This window comes from Equus caballus, chromosome 25 (genome assembly GCF_041296265.1).
Source record: "Equus caballus isolate H_3958 breed thoroughbred chromosome 25, TB-T2T, whole genome shotgun sequence".
Classification (NCBI taxonomy): domain Eukaryota; kingdom Metazoa; phylum Chordata; class Mammalia; order Perissodactyla; family Equidae; genus Equus; species Equus caballus.
The window spans coordinates 1,105,001-1,124,268 of NC_091708.1; positions in this window are offsets into that span (position 1 = coordinate 1,105,001).

Below are 19,268 nucleotides of genomic sequence, written 5' to 3' on the forward strand. Positions count from 1 at the left end.
CTTTGGGAAGCTAAGAAACAACTCGCTCTGCACAGTGCTCTTACAGCCTACCGGGAACATCTCTTCCAAAGGCCTGTGAAACGCAGTTTCTTTGCAGGCCTGATCTGGCTGAAGTAGGACTTCTGCTCTGGGTGTGCTACTTTGCCCTAGAGCTGAAAGGCACAACGTGCAGGCTTCTTTCCAAAGGGCGAGTTGGGCCCCACAGCATCTTGCTTCCAGCTCTTTGGGAAGCTAAGAAACAACTCGCTCTGCACAGTGCTCTTACAGCCTACCGGGAACATGTCTTCCAAAGGCCTGTGAAACGCAGTTTCTTTGCAGGTCTGATCTGGCTGAAGTAGGACTTCTGCTCTGGGTGTGCTACTTTGCCCTAGAGCTGAAAGGCACAACGTGCAGGCTTCTTTCCAAAGGGCGAGTTGGGCCCCACAGCATCTTGCTTCCAGCTCTTTGGGAAGCTAAGAAACAACTCGCTCTGCACAGTGCTCTTACAGCCTACGGGGAACATCACTTCCAAAGGCCTGTGAAACGCAGTTTCTTTGCAGGCCTGATCTGGCTGAAGTAGGACTTCTGCTCTGGGTGTGCTACTTTGCCCTAGAGCTGAAAGGCACAACGTGCAGGCTTCTTTCCAAAGGGCGAGTTGGGCCCCACAGCAACTTGCTTCCAGCTCTTTGGGAAGCTAAGAAACAACTCGCTCTGCACAGTGCTCTTACAGCCTAGTGGGAACATCTCTTCCAAAGGCCTGTGAAACGCAATTTCTTTGCAGGCCTGATCTGGCTGAAGTAGGACTTCTGCTCTGGGTGTGCTACTTTGCCCTAGAGCTGAAAGGCACAACGTGCAGGCTTCTTTCCAAAGGGCGAGTTGGGCCCCACAGCATCTTGCTTCCAGCTCTTTGGGAAGCTAAGAAACAACTCGCTCTGCACAGTGCTCTTACAGCCTACCGGGAACATGTCTTCCAAAGGCCTGTGAAACGCAGTTTCTTTGCAGGCCTGATCTGGCTGAAGTAGCACTTCTGCTCTGGGTGTGCTACTTTGCCCTAGAGCTGAAAGGCACAACGTGCAGGCTTCTTTCCAAAGGGCGAGTTGGGCCCCACAGCATCTTGCTTCCAGCTCTTTGGGAAGCTAAGAAACAACTCGCTCTGAACAGTGCTCTCACAGCCTAGTGGGAACATCTCTTCCAAAGGCCTGTGAAACGCAGTTTCTTTGCAGGCCTGATCTGGCTGAAGTAGCACTTCTGCTCTGGGTGTGCTACTTTGCCCTAGAGCTGAAAGGCACAACGTGCAGGCTTCTTTCCAAAGGGCGAGTTGGGCCCCACAGCATCTTGCTTCCAGCTCTTTGGGAAGCTAAGAAACAACTCGCTCTGCACAGTGCGCTTACAGCCTAGTGGGAACATCTCTTCCAACGGCCTGTGAAACGCAGTTTCTTTGCAGGCCTGATCTGGCTGAAGTAGGACTTCTGCTCTGGGTGTGCTACTTTGCCCTAGAGCTGAAAGGCACAACGTGCAGGCTTCTTTCCAAAGGGCGAGTTGGGCCCCACAGCATCTTGCTTCCAGCTCTTTGGGAAGCTAAGAAACAACTCGCTCTGAACAGTGCTCTTACAGCCTAGTGGGAACATCTCTTCCAAAGGCCTGTGAAACGCAGTTTCTTTGAAGGCCTGATCTGGCTGAAGTAGCACTTCTGCTCTGGGTGTGCTACTTTGCCCTAGAGCTGAAAGGCACAACGTGCAGGCTTCTTTCCAAAGGGCGAGTTGGGCCCCACAGCATCTTGCTTCCAGCTCTTTGGGAAGCTAAGAAACAACTCGCTCTGCACAGTGCTCTTACAGCCTAGTGGGAACATCTCTTCCAAAGGCCTGTGAAACGCAGTTTCTTTGCAGGCCTGATCTGGCTGAAGTAGCACTTCTGCTCTGGGTGTGCTACTTTGCCCTAGAGCTGAAAGGCACAACGTGCAGGTTTCTTTCCAAAGGGCGAGTTGGGCCCCACAGCATCTTGCTTCCAGCTCTTTGGGAAGCTAAGAAACAACTCGCTCTGCACAGTGCTCTTACAGCCTACCGGGAACATGTCTTCCAAAGGCCTGTGAAACGCAGTTTCTTTGCAGGTCTGATCTGGCTGAAGTAGGACTTCTGCTCTGGGTGTGCTACTTTGCCCTAGACCTGAAAGGCACAACGTGCAGGCTTCTTTCCAAAGGGCGAGTTGGGCCCCACAGCATCTTGCTTCCAGCTCTTTGGGAAGCTAAGAAACAACTCGCTCTGCACAGTGCTCTTGGAGCCTACCGGGAACATCTCTTCCAAAGTCCTGTGAAACGCAGTTTCTTAGAAGGCCTGATCTGGCTGAAGTAGCACTTCTGCTCTGGGTGTGCTACTTTGCCCTAGAGCTGAAAGGCACAACGTGCAGGCTTCTTTCCAAAGGGCGAGTTGGGCCCCACAGCATCTTGCTTCCAGCTCTTTGGGAAGCTAAGAAACAACTCGCTCTGCACAGTGCTCTTACAGCCTAGTGGGAAAATCTCTTCCAAAGGCCCGTGAAACGCAGTTTCTTTGCAGGCCTGATCTGGCTGAAGTAGCACTTCTGCTCTGGGTGTGCTACTTTGCCCTAGAGCTGAAATGCACAACGTGCAGGCTTCTTTCCAAAGGGCGAGTTGGGCCCCACAGCATCTTGCTTCCAGCTCTTTGGGAAGCTAAGAAACAACTCGCTCTGCACAGTGCTCTTACAGCCTACGGGGAACATCACTTCCAAAGGCCTGTGAAACGCAGTCTCTTTGCAGGCCTGATCTGGCTGAAGTAGGACTTCTGCTCTGGGTGTGCTACTTTGCCCTAGAGCTGAAAGGCACAACGTGCAGGCTTCTTTCCAAAGGGCGAGTTGGGCCCCACAGCATCTTGCTTCCAGCTCTTTGGGAAGCTAAGAAACAACTCGCTCTGCACAGTGCTCTTACAGCCTACGGGGAACATCTCTTCCAATGGCCTGTGAAACGCAGTTTCTTTGCAGGCCTGATCTGGCTGAAGTAGCACTTCTGCTCTGGGTGTGCTACTTTGCCCTAGAGCTGAAAGGCACAACGTGCAGGCTTCTTTCCAAAGGGCGAGTTGGGCCCCACAGCATCTTGCTTCCAGCTCTTTGGGAAGCTAAGAAACAACTCGCTCTGCACAGTGCTCTTACAGCCTACCGGGAACATGTCTTCCAAAGGCCTGTGAAACGCAGTTTCTTTCCAGGCCTGATCTGGCTGAAGTAGCACTTCTGCTCTGGGTGTGCTACTTTGCCCTAGAGCTGAAAGGCACAACGTGCAGGCTTCTTTCCAAAGGGCGAGTTGGGCCCCACAGCATCTTGCTTCCAGCTCTTTGGGAAGCTAAGAAACAACTCGCTCTGCACAGTGCTCTTACAGCCTACGGGGAACATCACTTCCAAAGGCCTGTGAAACGCAGTTTCTTTGCAGGCCTGATCTGGCTGAAGTAGGACTTCTGCTCTGGGTGTGCTACTTTGCCCTAGAGCTGAAAGGCACAACGTGCAGGCTTCTTTCCAAAGGGCGAGTTGGGCCCCACAGCATCTTGCTTCCAGCTCTTTGGGAAGCTAAGAAACAACTCGCTCTGCACAGTGCTCTTACAGCCTAGTGGGAACATCTCTTCCAAAGGCCTGTGAAACGCAATTTCTTTGCAGGCCTGATCTGGCTGAAGTAGGACTTCTGCTCTGGGTGTGCTACTTTGCCCTAGAGCTGAAAGGCACAACGTGCAGGCTTCTTTCCAAAGGGCGAGTTGGGCCCCACAGCATCTTGCTTCCAGCTCTTTGGGAAGCTAAGAAACAACTCGCTTTGCACAGTGCTCTTACAGCCTACCGGGAACATGTCTTCCAAAGGCCTGTGAAACGCAGTTTCTTTGCAGGCCTGATCTGGCTGAAGTAGCACTTCTGCTCTGGGTGTGCTACTTTGCCCTAGAGCTGAAAGGCACAACGTGCAGGCTTCTTTCCAAAGGGCGAGTTGGGCCCCACAGCATCTTGCTTCCAGCTCTTTGGGAAGCTAAGAAACAACTCGCTCTGCACAGTGCTCTTACAGCCTACCGGGAACATGTCATCCAAAGGCCTGTGAAACGCAGTTTCTTTGCAGGCCTGATCTGGCTGAAGTAGCACTTCTGCTCTGGGTGTGCTACTTTGCCCTAGAGCTGAAAGGCACAACGTGCAGGCTTCTTTCCAAAGGGCGAGTTGGGCCCCACAGCATCTTGCTTCCAGCTCTTTGGGAAGCTAAGAAACAACTCGCTCTGCACAGTGCTCTTACGGCCTAGTGGGAACATCTCTTCCAACGGCCTGTGAAACGCAGTTTCTTTGCAGGCCTGATCTGGCTGAAGTAGGACTTCTGCTCTGGGTGTGCTACTTTGCCCTAGAGCTGAAAGGCACAACGTGCAGGCTTCTTTCCAAAGGGCGAGTTGGGCCCCACAGCATCTTGCTTCCAGCTCTTTGGGAAGCTAAGAAACAACTCGCTCTGAACAGTGCTCTTACAGCCTAGTGGGAACATCTCTTCCAAAGGCCTGTGAAACGCAGTTTCTTTGCAGGCCTGATCTGGCTGAAGTAGCACTTCTGCTCTGGGTGTGCTACTTTGCCCTAGAGCTGAAAGGCACAACGTGCAGGCTTCTTTCCAAAGGGCGAGTTGGGCCCCACAGCATCTTGCTTCCAGCTCTTTGGGAAGCTAAGAAACAACTCGCTCTGCACAGTGCTCTTACAGCCTAGTGGGAACATCTCTTCCAAAGGCCTGTGAAACGCAGTTTCTTTGCAGGCATGATCTGGCTGAAGTAGCACTTCTGCTCTGGGTGTGCTACTTTGCCCTAGAGCTGAAAGGCACAACGTGCAGGCTTCTTTCCAAAGGGCGAGTTGGGCCCCACAGCATCTTGCTTCCAGCTCTTTGGGAAGCTAAGAAACAACTCGCTCTGCAAAGTGCTCTTACAGCCTATGGGAAACATCACTTCCAAAGGCCTGTGAAACGCAGTTTCTTTGCAGGCGTGATCTGGCTGAAGTAGGACTTCTGCTCTGGGTGTGCTACTTTGCCCTAGAGCTGAAAGGCACAACGTGCAGGCTTCTTTCCAAAGGGCGAGTTGGGCCCCACAGCATCTTGCTTCCAGCTCTTTGGGAAGCTAAGAAACAACTCGCTCTGAACAGTGCTCTCACAGCCTAGTGGGAACATCTCTTCCAAAGGCCTGTGAAACGCAGTTTCTTTGCAGGCCTGATCTGGCTGAAGTAGCACTTCTGCTCTGGGTGTGCTACTTTGCCCTAGAGCTGAAAGGCACAACGTGCAGGCTTCTTTCCAAAGGGCGAGTTGGGCCCCACAGCATCTTGCTTCCAGCTCTTTGGGAAGCTAAGAAACAACTCGCTCTGCACAGTGCTCTTACAGCCTACCGGGAACATCTCTTCCAAAGGCCTGTGAAACGCAGTTTCTTTGCAGGCCTGATCTGGCTGAAGTAGGACTTCTGCTCTGGGTGTGCTACTTTGCCCTAGAGCTGAAAGGCACAACGTGCAGGCTTCTTTCCAAAGGGCGAGTTGGGCCCCACAGCATCTTGCTTCCAGCTCTTTGGGAAGCTAAGAAACAACTCGCTCTGCACAGTGCTCTTACAGCCTACCGGGAACATGTCTTCCAAAGGCCTGTGAAACGCAGTTTCTTTGCAGGCCTGATCTGGCTGAAGTAGCACTTCTGCTCTGGGTGTGCTACTTTGCCCTAGAGCTGAAAGGCACAACGTGCAGGCTTCTTTACAAAGGGCGAGTTGGGCCCCACAGCATCTTGCTTCCAGCTCTTTGGGAAGCTAAGAAACAGCTCGCTCTGCACAGTGCTCTTACAGCCTACCGGGAACATCTCTTCCAACGGCCTGTGAAACGCAGTTTGTTTGCAGGCCTGATCTGGCTGAAGTAGGACTTCTGCTCTGGGTGTGCTACTTTGCCCTAGAGCTGAAAGGCACAACGAGCAGGCTTCTTTCCAAAGGGCGAGTTGGGCCCCACAGCATCTTGCTTCCAGCTCTTTGGGAAGCTAAGAAACAACTCGCTCTGAACAGTGCTCTTACAGCCTAGTGGGAACATCTCTTCCAAAGGCCTGTGAAACGCAGTTTCTTTGCAGGCCTGATCTGGCTGAAGTAGCACTTCTGCTCTGGGTGTGCTACTTTGCCCTAGAGCTGAAAGGCACAACGTGCAGGCTTCTTTCCAAAGGGCGAGTTGGGCCCCACAGCATCTTGCTTCCAGCTCTTTGGGAAGCTAAGAAACAACTCGCTCTGCACAGTGCTCTTACAGCCTACGGGGAACATCACTTCCAAAGGCCTGTGAAACGCAGTTTCTTTGCAGGCCTGATCTGGCTGAAGTAGGACTTCTGCTCTGGGTGTGCTACTTTGCCCTAGAGCTGAAAGGCACAACGTGCAGGCTTCTTTCCAAAGGGCGAGTTGGGCCCCACAGCATCTTGCTTCCAGCTCTTTGGGAAGCTAAGAAACAACTCGCTCTGCACAGTGCTCTTACAGCCTAGTGGGAACATCTCTTCCAAAGGCCTGTGAAACGCAATTTCTTTGCAGGCCTGATCTGGCTGAAGTAGGACTTCTGCTCTGGGTGTGCTACTTTGCCCTAGAGCTGAAAGGCACAACGTGCAGGCTTCTTTCCAAAGGGCGAGTTGGGCCCCACAGCATCTTGCTTCCAGCTCTTTGGGAAGCTAAGAAACAACTCGCTCTGCACAGTGCTCTTACAGCCTACCGGGAACATGTCTTCCAAAGGCCTGTGAAACGCAGCTTCTTTGCAGGCCTGATCTGGCTGAAGTAGCACTTCTGCTCTGGGTGTGCTACTTTGCCCTAGAGCTGAAAGGCACAACGTGCAGGCTTCTTTCCAAAGGGCGAGTTGGGCCCCACAGCATCTTGCTTCCAGGTCTTTGGGAAGCTAAGAAACAACTCGCTCTGCACAGTGCTCTTACAGCCTACCGGGAACATCTCTTCCAAAGGCCTGTGAAACGCAGTTTCTTTGCAGGCCTGATCTGGCTGAAGTAGCACTTCTGCTCTGGGTGTGCTACTTTGCCCTAGAGCTGAAAGGCACAACGTGCAGGCTTCTTTCCAAAGGGCGAGTTGGGCCCCACAGCATCTTGCTTCCAGCTCTTTGGGAAGCTAAGAAACAACTCGCTCGGCACAGTGCTCTTACAGCCTAGTGGGAACATCTCTTCCAACGGCCTGTGAAACGCAGTTTCTTTGCAGGCCTGATCTGGCTGAAGTAGGACTTCTGCTCTGGGTGTGCTACTTTGCCCTAGAGCTGAAAGGCACAACGTGCAGGCTTCTTTCCAAAGGGCGAGTTGGGCCCCACAGCATCTTGCTTCCAGCTCTTTGGGAAGCTAAGAAACAACTCGCTCTGAACAGTGCTCTTACAGCCTAGTGGGAACATCTCTTCCAAAGACCTGTGAAACGCAGTTTCTTTGCAGGCCTGATCTGGCTGAAGTAGCACTTCTGCTCTGGGTGTGCTACTTTGCCCTAGAGCTGAAAGGCACAACGTGCAGGCTTCTTTCCAAAGGGCGAGTTGGGCCCCACAGCATCTTGCTTCCAGCTCTTTGGGAAGCTAAGAAACAACTCGCTCTGCACAGTGCTCTTACAGCCTAGTGGGAACATCTCTTCCAAAGGCCTGTGAAACGCAGTTTCTTTGCAGGCCTGATCTGGCTGAAGTAGCACTTCTGCTCTGGGTGTGCTACTTTGCCCTAGAGCTGAAAGGCACAACGTGCAGGCTTCTTTCCAAAGGGCGAGTTGGGCCCCACAGCATCTTGCTTCCAGCTCTTTGGGAAGCTAAGAAACAACTCGCTCTGCACAGTGCTCTTACAGCCTACCGGGAACATCTCTTCCAAAGGCCTGTGAAACGCAGTTTCTTTGCAGGCCTGATCTGGCTGAAGTAGGACTTCTGCTCTGGGTGTGCTACTTTGCCCTAGAGCTGAAAGGCACAACGTGCAGGCTTCTTTCCAAAGGGCGAGTTGGGCCCCACAGCATCTTGCTTCCAGCTCTTTGGGAAGCTAAGAAACAACTCGCTCTGCACAGTGCTCTTACAGCCTACCGGGAACATGTCTTCCAAAGGCCTGTGAAACGCAGTTTCTTTGCAGGTCTGATCTGGCTGAAGTAGGACTTCTGCTCTGGGTGTGCTACTTTGCCCTAGAGCTGAAAGGCACAACGTGCAGGCTTCTTTCCAAAGGGCGAGTTGGGCCCCACAGCATCTTGCTTCCAGCTCTTTGGGAAGCTAAGAAACAACTCGCTCTGCACAGTGCTCTTACAGCCTACGGGGAACATCACTTCCAAAGGCCTGTGAAACGCAGTTTCTTTGCAGGCCTGATCTGGCTGAAGTAGGACTTCTGCTCTGGGTGTGCTACTTTGCCCTAGAGCTGAAAGGCACAACGTGCAGGCTTCTTTCCAAAGGGCGAGTTGGGCCCCACAGCAACTTGCTTCCAGCTCTTTGGGAAGCTAAGAAACAACTCGCTCTGCACAGTGCTCTTACAGCCTAGTGGGAACATCTCTTCCAAAGGCCTGTGAAACGCAATTTCTTTGCAGGCCTGATCTGGCTGAAGTAGGACTTCTGCTCTGGGTGTGCTACTTTGCCCTAGAGCTGAAAGGCACAACGTGCAGGCTTCTTTCCAAAGGGCGAGTTGGGCCCCACAGCATCTTGCTTCCAGCTCTTTGGGAAGCTAAGAAACAACTCGCTCTGCACAGTGCTCTTACAGCCTACCGGGAACATGTCTTCCAAAGGCCTGTGAAACGCAGTTTCTTTGCAGGCCTGATCTGGCTGAAGTAGCACTTCTGCTCTGGGTGTGCTACTTTGCCCTAGAGCTGAAAGGCACAACGTGCAGGCTTCTTTCCAAAGGGCGAGTTGGGCCCCACAGCATCTTGCTTCCAGCTCTTTGGGAAGCTAAGAAACAACTCGCTCTGAACAGTGCTCTCACAGCCTAGTGGGAACATCTCTTCCAAAGGCCTGTGAAACGCAGTTTCTTTGCAGGCCTGATCTGGCTGAAGTAGCACTTCTGCTCTGGGTGTGCTACTTTGCCCTAGAGCTGAAAGGCACAACGTGCAGGCTTCTTTCCAAAGGGCGAGTTGGGCCCCACAGCATCTTGCTTCCAGCTCTTTGGGAAGCTAAGAAACAACTCGCTCTGCACAGTGCGCTTACAGCCTAGTGGGAACATCTCTTCCAACGGCCTGTGAAACGCAGTTTCTTTGCAGGCCTGATCTGGCTGAAGTAGGACTTCTGCTCTGGGTGTGCTACTTTGCCCTAGAGCTGAAAGGCACAACGTGCAGGCTTCTTTCCAAAGGGCGAGTTGGGCCCCACAGCATCTTGCTTCCAGCTCTTTGGGAAGCTAAGAAACAACTCGCTCTGAACAGTGCTCTTACAGCCTAGTGGGAACATCTCTTCCAAAGGCCTGTGAAACGCAGTTTCTTTGAAGGCCTGATCTGGCTGAAGTAGCACTTCTGCTCTGGGTGTGCTACTTTGCCCTAGAGCTGAAAGGCACAACGTGCAGGCTTCTTTCCAAAGGGCGAGTTGGGCCCCACAGCATCTTGCTTCCAGCTCTTTGGGAAGCTAAGAAACAACTCGCTCTGCACAGTGCTCTTACAGCCTAGTGGGAACATCTCTTCCAAAGGCCTGTGAAACGCAGTTTCTTTGCAGGCCTGATCTGGCTGAAGTAGGACTTCTGCTCTGGGTGTGCTACTTTGCCCTAGAGCTGAAAGGCACAACGTGCAGGCTTCTTTCCAAAGGGCGAGTTGGGCCCCACAGCATCTTGCTTCCAGCTCTTTGGGAAGCTAAGAAACAACTCGCTCTGCAAAGTGCTGTTACAGCCTATGGGAAACATCACTTCCAAAGGCCTGTGAACCGCAGTTTCTTTGCAGGCGTGATCTGGCTGAAGTAGGACTTCTGCTCTGGGTGTGCTACTTTGCCCTAGAGCTGAAAGGCACAACGTGCAGGCTTCTTTCCAAAGGGCGAGTTGGGCCCCACAGCATCTTGCTTCCAGCTCTTTGGGAAGCTAAGAAACAACTCGCTCTGAACAGTGCTCTCACAGCCTAGTGGGAACATCTCTTCCAAAGGCCTGTGAAACGCAGTTTCTTTGCAGGCCTGATCTGGCTGAAGTAGCACTTCTGCTCTGGGTGTGCTACTTTGCCCTAGAGCTGAAAGGCACAACGTGCAGGCTTCTTTCCAAAGGGCGAGTTGGGCCCCACAGCATCTTGCTTCCAGGTCTTTGGGAAGCTAAGAAACAACTCGCTCTGCACAGTGCTCTTACAGCCTACCGGGAACATCTCTTCCAAAGGCCTGTGAAACGCAGTTTCTTTGCAGGCCTGATCTGGCTGAAGTAGGACTTCTGCTCTGGGTGTGCTACTTTGCCCTAGAGCTGAAAGGCACAACGTGCAGGCTTCTTTCCAAAGGGCGAGTTGGGCCCCACAGCATCTTGCTTCCAGCTCTTTGGGAAGCTAAGAAACAACTCGCTCTGCACAGTGCTCTTACAGCCTACCGGGAACATGTCTTCCAAAGGCCTGTGAAACGCAGTTTCTTTGCAGGCCTGATCTGGCTGAAGTAGCACTTCTGCTCTGGGTGTGCTACTTTGCCCTAGAGCTGAAAGGCACAACGTGCAGGCTTCTTTACAAAGGGCGAGTTGGGCCCCACAGCATCTTGCTTCCAGCTCTTTGGGAAGCTAAGAAACAGCTCGCTCTGCACAGTGCTCTTACAGCCTACCGGGAACATCTCTTCCAACGGCCTGTGAAACGCAGTTTGTTTGCAGGCCTGATCTGGCTGAAGTAGGACTTCTGCTCTGGGTGTGCTACTTTGCCCTAGAGCTGAAAGGCACAACGAGCAGGCTTCTTTCCAAAGGGCGAGTTGGGCCCCACAGCATCTTGCTTCCAGCTCTTTGGGAAGCTAAGAAACAACTCGCTCTGAACAGTGCTCTTACAGCCTAGTGGGAACATCTCTTCCAAAGGCCTGTGAAACGCAGTTTCTTTGCAGGCCTGATCTGGCTGAAGTAGCACTTCTGCTCTGGGTGTGCTACTTTGCCCTAGAGCTGAAAGGCACAACGTGCAGGCTTCTTTCCAAAGGGCGAGTTGGGCCCCACAGCATCTTGCTTCCAGCTCTTTGGGAAGCTAAGAAACAACTCGCTCTGCACAGTGCTCTTACAGCCTACGGGGAACATCACTTCCAAAGGCCTGTGAAACGCAGTTTCTTTGCAGGCCTGATCTGGCTGAAGTAGGACTTCTGCTCTGGGTGTGCTACTTTGCCCTAGAGCTGAAAGGCACAACGTGCAGGCTTCTTTCCAAAGGGCGAGTTGGGCCCCACAGCATCTTGCTTCCAGCTCTTTGGGAAGCTAAGAAACAACTCGCTCTGCACAGTGCTCTTACAGCCTACCGGGAACATGTCTTCCAAAGGCCTGTGAAACGCAGCTTCTTTGCAGGCCTGATTTGGCTGAAGTAGCACTTCTGCTCTGGGTGTGCTACTTTGCCCTAGAGCTGAAAGGCACAACGTGCAGGCTTCTTTCCAAAGGGCGAGTTGGGCCCCACAGCATCTTGCTTCCAGGTCTTTGGGAAGCTAAGAAACAACTCGCTCTGCACAGTGCTCTTACAGCCTACCGGGAACATCTCTTCCAAAGGCCTGTGAAACGCAGTTTCTTTGCAGGCCTGATCTGGCTGAAGTAGCACTTCTGCTCTGGGTGTGCTACTTTGCCCTAGAGCTGAAAGGCACAACGTGCAGGCTTCTTTCCAAAGGGCGAGTTGGGCCCCACAGCATCTTGCTTCCAGCTCTTTGGGAAGCTAAGAAACAACTCGCTCGGCACAGTGCTCTTACAGCCTAGTGGGAACATCTCTTCCAACGGCCTGTGAAACGCAGTTTCTTTGCAGGCCTGATCTGGCTGAAGTAGGACTTCTGCTCTGGGTGTGCTACTTTGCCCTAGAGCTGAAAGGCACAACGTGCAGGCTTCTTTCCAAAGGGCGAGTTGGGCCCCACAGCATCTTGCTTCCACCTCTTTGGGAAGCTAAGAAACAACTCGCTCTGAACAGTGCTCTTACAGCCTAGTGGGAACATCTCTTCCAAAGACCTGTGAAACGCAGTTTCTTTGCAGGCCTGATCTGGCTGAAGTAGCACTTCTGCTCTGGGTGTGCTACTTTGCCCTAGAGCTGAAAGGCACAACGTGCAGGCTTCTTTCCAAAGGGCGAGTTGGGCCCCACAGCATCTTGCTTCCAGCTCTTTGGGAAGCTAAGAAACAACTCGCTCTGCACAGTGCTCTTACAGCCTAGTGGGAACATCTCTTCCAAAGGCCTGTGAAACGCAGTTTCTTTGCAGGCCTGATCTGGCTGAAGTAGCACTTCTGCTCTGGGTGTGCTACTTTGCCCTAGAGCTGAAAGGCACAACGTGCAGGCTTCTTTCCAAAGGGCGAGTTGGGCCCCACAGCATCTTGCTTCCAGCTCTTTGGGAAGCTAAGAAACAACTCGCTCTGCACAGTGCTCTTACAGCCTACCGGGAACATCTCTTCCAAAGGCCTGTGAAACGCAGTTTCTTTGCAGGCCTGATCTGGCTGAAGTAGGACTTCTGCTCTGGGTGTGCTACTTTGCCCTAGAGCTGAAAGGCACAACGTGCAGGCTTCTTTCCAAAGGGCGAGTTGGGCCCCACAGCATCTTGCTTCCAGCTCTTTGGGAAGCTAAGAAACAACTCGCTCTGCACAGTGCTCTTACAGCCTACCGGGAACATGTCTTCCAAAGGCCTGTGAAACGCAGTTTCTTTGCAGGTCTGATCTGGCTGAAGTATGACTTCTGCTCTGGGTGTGCTACTTTGCCCTAGAGCTGAAAGGCACAACGTGCAGGCTTCTTTCCAAAGGGCGAGTTGGGCCCCACAGCATCTTGCTTCCAGCTCTTTGGGAAGCTAAGAAACAACTCGCTCTGCACAGTGCTCTTACAGCCTACGGGGAACATCACTTCCAAAGGCCTGTGAAACGCAGTTTCTTTGCAGGCCTGATCTGGCTGAAGTAGGACTTCTGCTCTGGGTGTGCTACTTTGCCCTAGAGCTGAAAGGCACAACGTGCAGGCTTCTTTCCAAAGGGCGAGTTGGGCCCCACAGCAACTTGCTTCCAGCTCTTTGGGAAGCTAAGAAACAACTCGCTCTGCACAGTGCTCTTACAGCCTAGTGGGAACATCTCTTCCAAAGGCCTGTGAAACGCAATTTCTTTGCAGGCCTGATCTGGCTGAAGTAGGACTTCTGCTCTGGGTGTGCTACTTTGCCCTAGAGCTGAAAGGCACAACGTGCAGGCTTCTTTCCAAAGGGCGAGTTGGGCCCCACAGCATCTTGCTTCCAGCTCTTTGGGAAGCTAAGAAACAACTCGCTCTGCACAGTGCTCTTACAGCCTACCGGGAACATGTCTTCCAAAGGCCTGTGAAACGCAGTTTCTTTGCAGGCCTGATCTGGCTGAAGTAGCACTTCTGCTCTGGGTGTGCTACTTTGCCCTAGAGCTGAAAGGCACAACGTGCAGGCTTCTTTCCAAAGGGCGAGTTGGGCCCCACAGCATCTTGCTTCCAGCTCTTTGGGAAGCTAAGAAACAACTCGCTCTGAACAGTGCTCTCACAGCCTAGTGGGAACATCTCTTCCAAAGGCCTGTGAAACGCAGTTTCTTTGCAGGCCTGATCTGGCTGAAGTAGCACTTCTGCTCTGGGTGTGCTACTTTGCCCTAGAGCTGAAAGGCACAACGTGCAGGCTTCTTTCCAAAGGGCGAGTTGGGCCCCACAGCATCTTGCTTCCAGCTCTTTGGGAAGCTAAGAAACAACTCGCTCTGCACAGTGCGCTTACAGCCTAGTGGGAACATCTCTTCCAACGGCCTGTGAAACGCAGTTTCTTTGCAGGCCTGATCTGGCTGAAGTAGGACTTCTGCTCTGGGTGTGCTACTTTGCCCTAGAGCTGAAAGGCACAACGTGCAGGCTTCTTTCCAAAGGGCGAGTTGGGCCCCACAGCATCTTGCTTCCAGCTCTTTGGGAAGCTAAGAAACAACTCGCTCTGAACAGTGCTCTTACAGCCTAGTGGGAACATCTCTTCCAAAGGCCTGTGAAACGCAGTTTCTTTGAAGGCCTGATCTGGCTGAAGTAGCACTTCTGCTCTGGGTGTGCTACTTTGCCCTAGAGCTGAAAGGCACAACGTGCAGGCTTCTTTCCAAAGGGCGAGTTGGGCCCCACAGCATCTTGCTTCCAGCTCTTTGGGAAGCTAAGAAACAACTCGCTCTGCACAGTGCTCTTACAGCCTAGTGGGAACATCTCTTCCAAAGGCCTGTGAAACGCAGTTTCTTTGCAGGCCTGATCTGGCTGAAGTAGCACTTCTGCTCTGGGTGTGCTACTTTGCCCTAGAGCTGAAAGGCACAACGTGCAGGCTTCTTTCCAAAGGGCGAGTTGGGCCCCACAGCATCTTGCTTCCAGCTCTTTGGGAAGCTAAGAAACAACTCGCTCTGCACAGTGCTCTTACAGCCTACCGGGAACATCACTTCCAAAGGCCTGTGAAACGCAGTTTCTTTGCAGGCGTGATCTGGCTGAAGTAGGACTTCTGCTCTGGGTGTGCTACTTTGCCCTAGAGCTGAAAGGCACAACGTGCAGGCTTCTTTCCAAAGGGCGAGTTGGGCCCCACAGCATCTTGCTTCCAGCTCTTTGGGAAGCTAAGAAACAACTCGCTCTGCACAGTGCTCTTACAGCCTAGTGGGAACATCTCTTCCAAAGGCCTGTGAAACGCAGTTTCTTTGCAGGCCTGATCTGGCTGAAGTAGGACTTCTGCTCTGGGTGTGCTACTTTGCCCTAGAGCTGAAAGGCACAACGTGCAGGCTTCTTTCCAAAGGGCGAGTTGGGCCCCACAGCATCTTGCTTCCAGCTCTTTGGGAAGCTAAGAAACAACTCGCTCTGCACAGTGCTCTTACAGCCTAGTGGGAACATCTCTTCCAACGGCCTGTGAAACGCAGTTTCTTTGCAGGCCTGATCTGGCTGAAGTAGCACTTCTGCTCTGGGTGTGCTACTTTGCCCTAGAGCTGAAAGGCACAACGTGCAGGCTTCTTTCCAAAGGGCGAGTTGGGCCCCACAGCATCTTGCTTCCAGCTCTTTGGGAAGCTAAGAAACAACTCGCTCTGCACAGTGCTCTTACAGCCTACGGGGAACATCACTTCCAAAGGCCTGTGAAACGCAGTTTCTTTGCAGGCCTGATCTGGCTGAAGTAGGACTTCTGCTCTGGGTGTGCTACTTTGCCCTAGAGCTGAAAGGCACAACGTGCAGGCTTCTTTCCAAAGGGCGAGTTGGGCCCCACAGCATCTTGCTTCCAGCTCTTTGGGAAGCTAAGAAACAACTCGCTCTGCACAGTGCTCTTACAGCCTAGTGGGAACATCTCTTCCAAAGGCCTGTGAAACGCAGTTTCTTGGCAGGCCTGATCTGGCTGAAGTAGGACTTCTGCTCTGGGTGTGCTACTTTGCCCTACAGCTGAAAGGCACAACGTGCAGGCTTCTTTCCAAAGGGCGAGTTGGGCCCCACAGCATCTTGCTTCCAGCTCTTTGGGAAGCTAAGAAACAACTCGCTCTGCACAGTGCTCTTACAGCCTACCGGGAACATGTCTTCCAAAGGCCTGTGAAACGCAGTTTCTTTGCAGGCCTGATCTGGCTGAAGTAGCACTTCTGCTCTGGGTGTGCTACTTTGCCCTAGAGCTGAAAGGCACAACGTGCAGGCTTCTTTCCAAAGGGCGAGTTGGGCCCCACAGCATCTTGCTTCCAGCTCTTTGGGAAGCTAAGAAACAACTCGCTCTGCACAGTGCTCTTACAGCCTACCGGGAACATCTCTTCCAAAGGCCTGTGAAACGCAGTTTCTTTGCAGGCCTGATCTGGCTGAAGTAGCACTTCTGCTCTGGGTGTGCTACTTTGCCCTAGAGCTGATAGGCACAACGTGCAGGCTTCTTTCCAAAGGGCGAGTTGGGCCCCACAGCATCTTGCTTCCAGCTCTTTGGGAAGCTAAGAAACAACTCGCTCTGCACAGTGCTCTTACAGTCGACCGGGAACATCTCTTCCAAAGGCCTGTGAAACGCAGTTTCTTTGCAGGCCTGATCTGGCTGAAGTAGGACTTCTGCTCTGGGTGTGCTACTTTGCCCTAGAGCTGAAAGGCACAACGTGCAGGCTTCTTTCCAAAGGGCGAGTTGGGCCCCACAGCATCTTGCTTCCAGCTCTTTGGGAAGCTAAGAAACAACTCGCTCTGCACAGTGCTCTTACAGCCTACCGGGAACATGTCTTCCAAAGGCCTGTGAAACGCAGTTTCTTTGCAGGCCTGATCTGGCTGAAGTAGCACTTCTGCTCTGGGTGTGCTACTTTGCCCTAGAGCTGAAAGGCACAACGTGCAGGCTTCTTTCCAAAGGGCGAGTTGGGCCCCACAGCATCTTGCTTCCAGCTCTTTGGGAAGCTAAGAAACAACTCGCTCTGCACAGTGCTCTTACAGCCTACCGGGAACATGTCTTCCAAAGGCCTGTGAAACGCAGTTTCTTTGCAGGTCTGATCTGGCTGAAGTAGGACTTCTGCTCTGGGTGTGCTACTTTGCCCTAGAGCTGAAAGGCACAACGTGCAGGCTTCTTTCCAAAGGGCGAGTTGGGCCCCACAGCATCTTGCTTCCAGCTCTTTGGGAAGCTAAGAAACAACTCGCTCTGCACAGTGCTCTTACAGCCTACGGGGAACATCACTTCCAAAGGCCTGTGAAACGCAGTTTCTTTGCAGGCCTGATCTGGCTGAAGTAGGACTTCTGCTCTGGGTGTGCTACTTTGCCCTAGAGCTGAAAGGCACAACGTGCAGGCTTCTTTCCAAAGGGCGAGTTGGGCCCCACAGCAACTTGCTTCCAGCTCTTTGGGAAGCTAAGAAACAACTCGCTCTGCACAGTGCTCTTACAGCCTAGTGGGAACATCTCTTCCAAAGGCCTGTGAAACGCAATTTCTTTGCAGGCCTGATCTGGCTGAAGTAGGACTTCTGCTCTGGGTGTGCTACTTTGCCCTAGAGCTGAAAGGCACAACGTGCAGGCTTCTTTCCAAAGGGCGAGTTGGGCCCCACAGCATCTTGCTTCCAGCTCTTTGGGAAGCTAAGAAACAACTCGCTCTGCACAGTGCTCTTACAGCCTACCGGGAACATGTCTTCCAAAGGCCTGTGAAACGCAGTTTCTTTGCAGGCCTGATCTGGCTGAAGTAGCACTTCTGCTCTGGGTGTGCTACTTTGCCCTAGAGCTGAAAGGCACAACGTGCAGGCTTCTTTCCAAAGGGCGAGTTGGGCCCCACAGCATCTTGCTTCCAGCTCTTTGGGAAGCTAAGAAACAACTCGCTCTGAACAGTGCTCTCACAGCCTAGTGGGAACATCTCTTCCAAAGGCCTGTGAAACGCAGTTTCTTTGCAGGCCTGATCTGGCTGAAGTAGCACTTCTGCTCTGGGTGTGCTACTTTGCCCTAGAGCTGAAAGGCACAACGTGCAGGCTTCTTTCCAAAGGGCGAGTTGGGCCCCACAGCATCTTGCTTCCAGCTCTTTGGGAAGCTAAGAAACAACTCGCTCTGCACAGTGCGCTTACAGCCTAGTGGGAACATCTCTTCCAACGGCCTGTGAAACGCAGTTTCTTTGCAGGCCTGATCTGGCTGAAGTAGGACTTCTGCTCTGGGTGTGCTACTTTGCCCTAGAGCTGAAAGGCACAACGTGCAGGCTTCTTTCCAAAGGGCGAGTTGGGCCCCACAGCATCTTGCTTCCAGCTCTTTGGGAAGCTAAGAAACAACTCGCTCTGAACAGTGCTCTTACAGCCTAGTGGGAACATCTCTTCCAAAGGCCTGTGAAACGCAGCTTCTTTGAAGGCCTGATCTGGCTGAAGTAGCACTTCTGCTCTGGGTGTGCTACTTTGCCCTAGAGCTGAAAGGCACAACGTGCAGGCTTCTTTCCAAAGGGCGAGTTGGGCCCCACAGCATCTTGCTTCCAGCTCTTTGGGAAGCTAAGAAACAACTCGCTCTGCACAGTGCTCTTACAGCCTAGTGGGAACATCTCTTCCAAAGGCCTGTGAAACGCAGTTTCTTTGCAGGCCTGATCTGGCTGAAGTAGCACTTCTGCTCTGGGTGTGCTACTTTGCCCTAGAGCTGAAAGGCACAACGTGCAGGCTTCTTTCCAAAGGGCGAGTTGGGCCCCACAGCATCTTGCTTCCAGCTCTTTGGGAAGCTAAGAAACAACTCGCTCTGCACAGTGCTCTTACAGCCTACCGGGAACATCACTTCCAAAGGCCTGTGAAACGCAGTTTCTTTGCAGGCGTGATCTGGCTGAAGTAGGACTTCTGCTCTGGGTGTGCTACTTTGCCCTAGAGCTGAAAGGCACAACGTGCAGGCTTCTTTCCAAAGGGCGAGTTGGGCCCCACAGCATCTTGCTTCCAGCTCTTTGGGAAGCTAAGAAACAACTCGCTCTGCACAGTGCTCTTACAGCCTAGTGGGAACATCTCTTCCAAAGGCCTGTGAAACGCAGTTTCTTTGCAGGCCTGATCTGGCTGAAGTAGGACTTCTGCTCTGGGTGTGCTACTTTGCCCTAGAGCTGAAAGGCACAACGTGCAGGCTTCTTTCCAAAGGGCGAGTTGGGCCCCACAGCATCTTGCTTCCAGCTCTTTGGGAAGCTAAGAAACAACTCGCTCTGCACAGTGCTCTTACAGCCTACCGGGAACATCACTTCCAAAGGCCTGTGAAACGCAGTTTCTTTGCAGGCCTGATCTGGCTGAAGTAGGACTTCTGCTCTGGGTGTGCTACTTTGCCCTAGAGCTGAAAGGCACAACGTGCAGGCTTCTTTCCAAAGGGCGAGTTGGGCCCCACAGCATCTTGCTTCCAGCTCTTTGGGAAGCTAAGAAACAACTCGCTCTGCACAGTGCTCTTACAGCCTAGTGGGAACATCTCTTCCAAAGGCCTGAGAAACGCAGTTTCTTGGCAGGCCTGATCTGGCTGAAGTAGGACTTCTGCTCTGGGTGTGCTACTTTGCCCTACAGCTGAAAGGCACAACGTGCAGGCTTCTTTCCAAAGGGCGAGTTGGGCCCCACAGCATCTTGCTTCCAGCTCTTTGGGAAGCTAAGAAACAACTCGCTCTGCACAGTGCTCTTACAGCCTACCGGGAACATGTCTTCCAAAGGCCTGTGAAACGCAGTTTCTTTGCAGGCCTGATCTGGCTGAAGTAGCACTTCTGCTCTGGGTGTGCTACTTTGCCCTAGAGCTGAAAGGCACAACGTGCAGGCTTCTTTCCAAAGGGCGAGTTGGGCCCCACAGCATCTTGCTTCCAGCTCTTTGGGAAGCTAAGAAACAACTCGCTCTGCACAGTGCTCT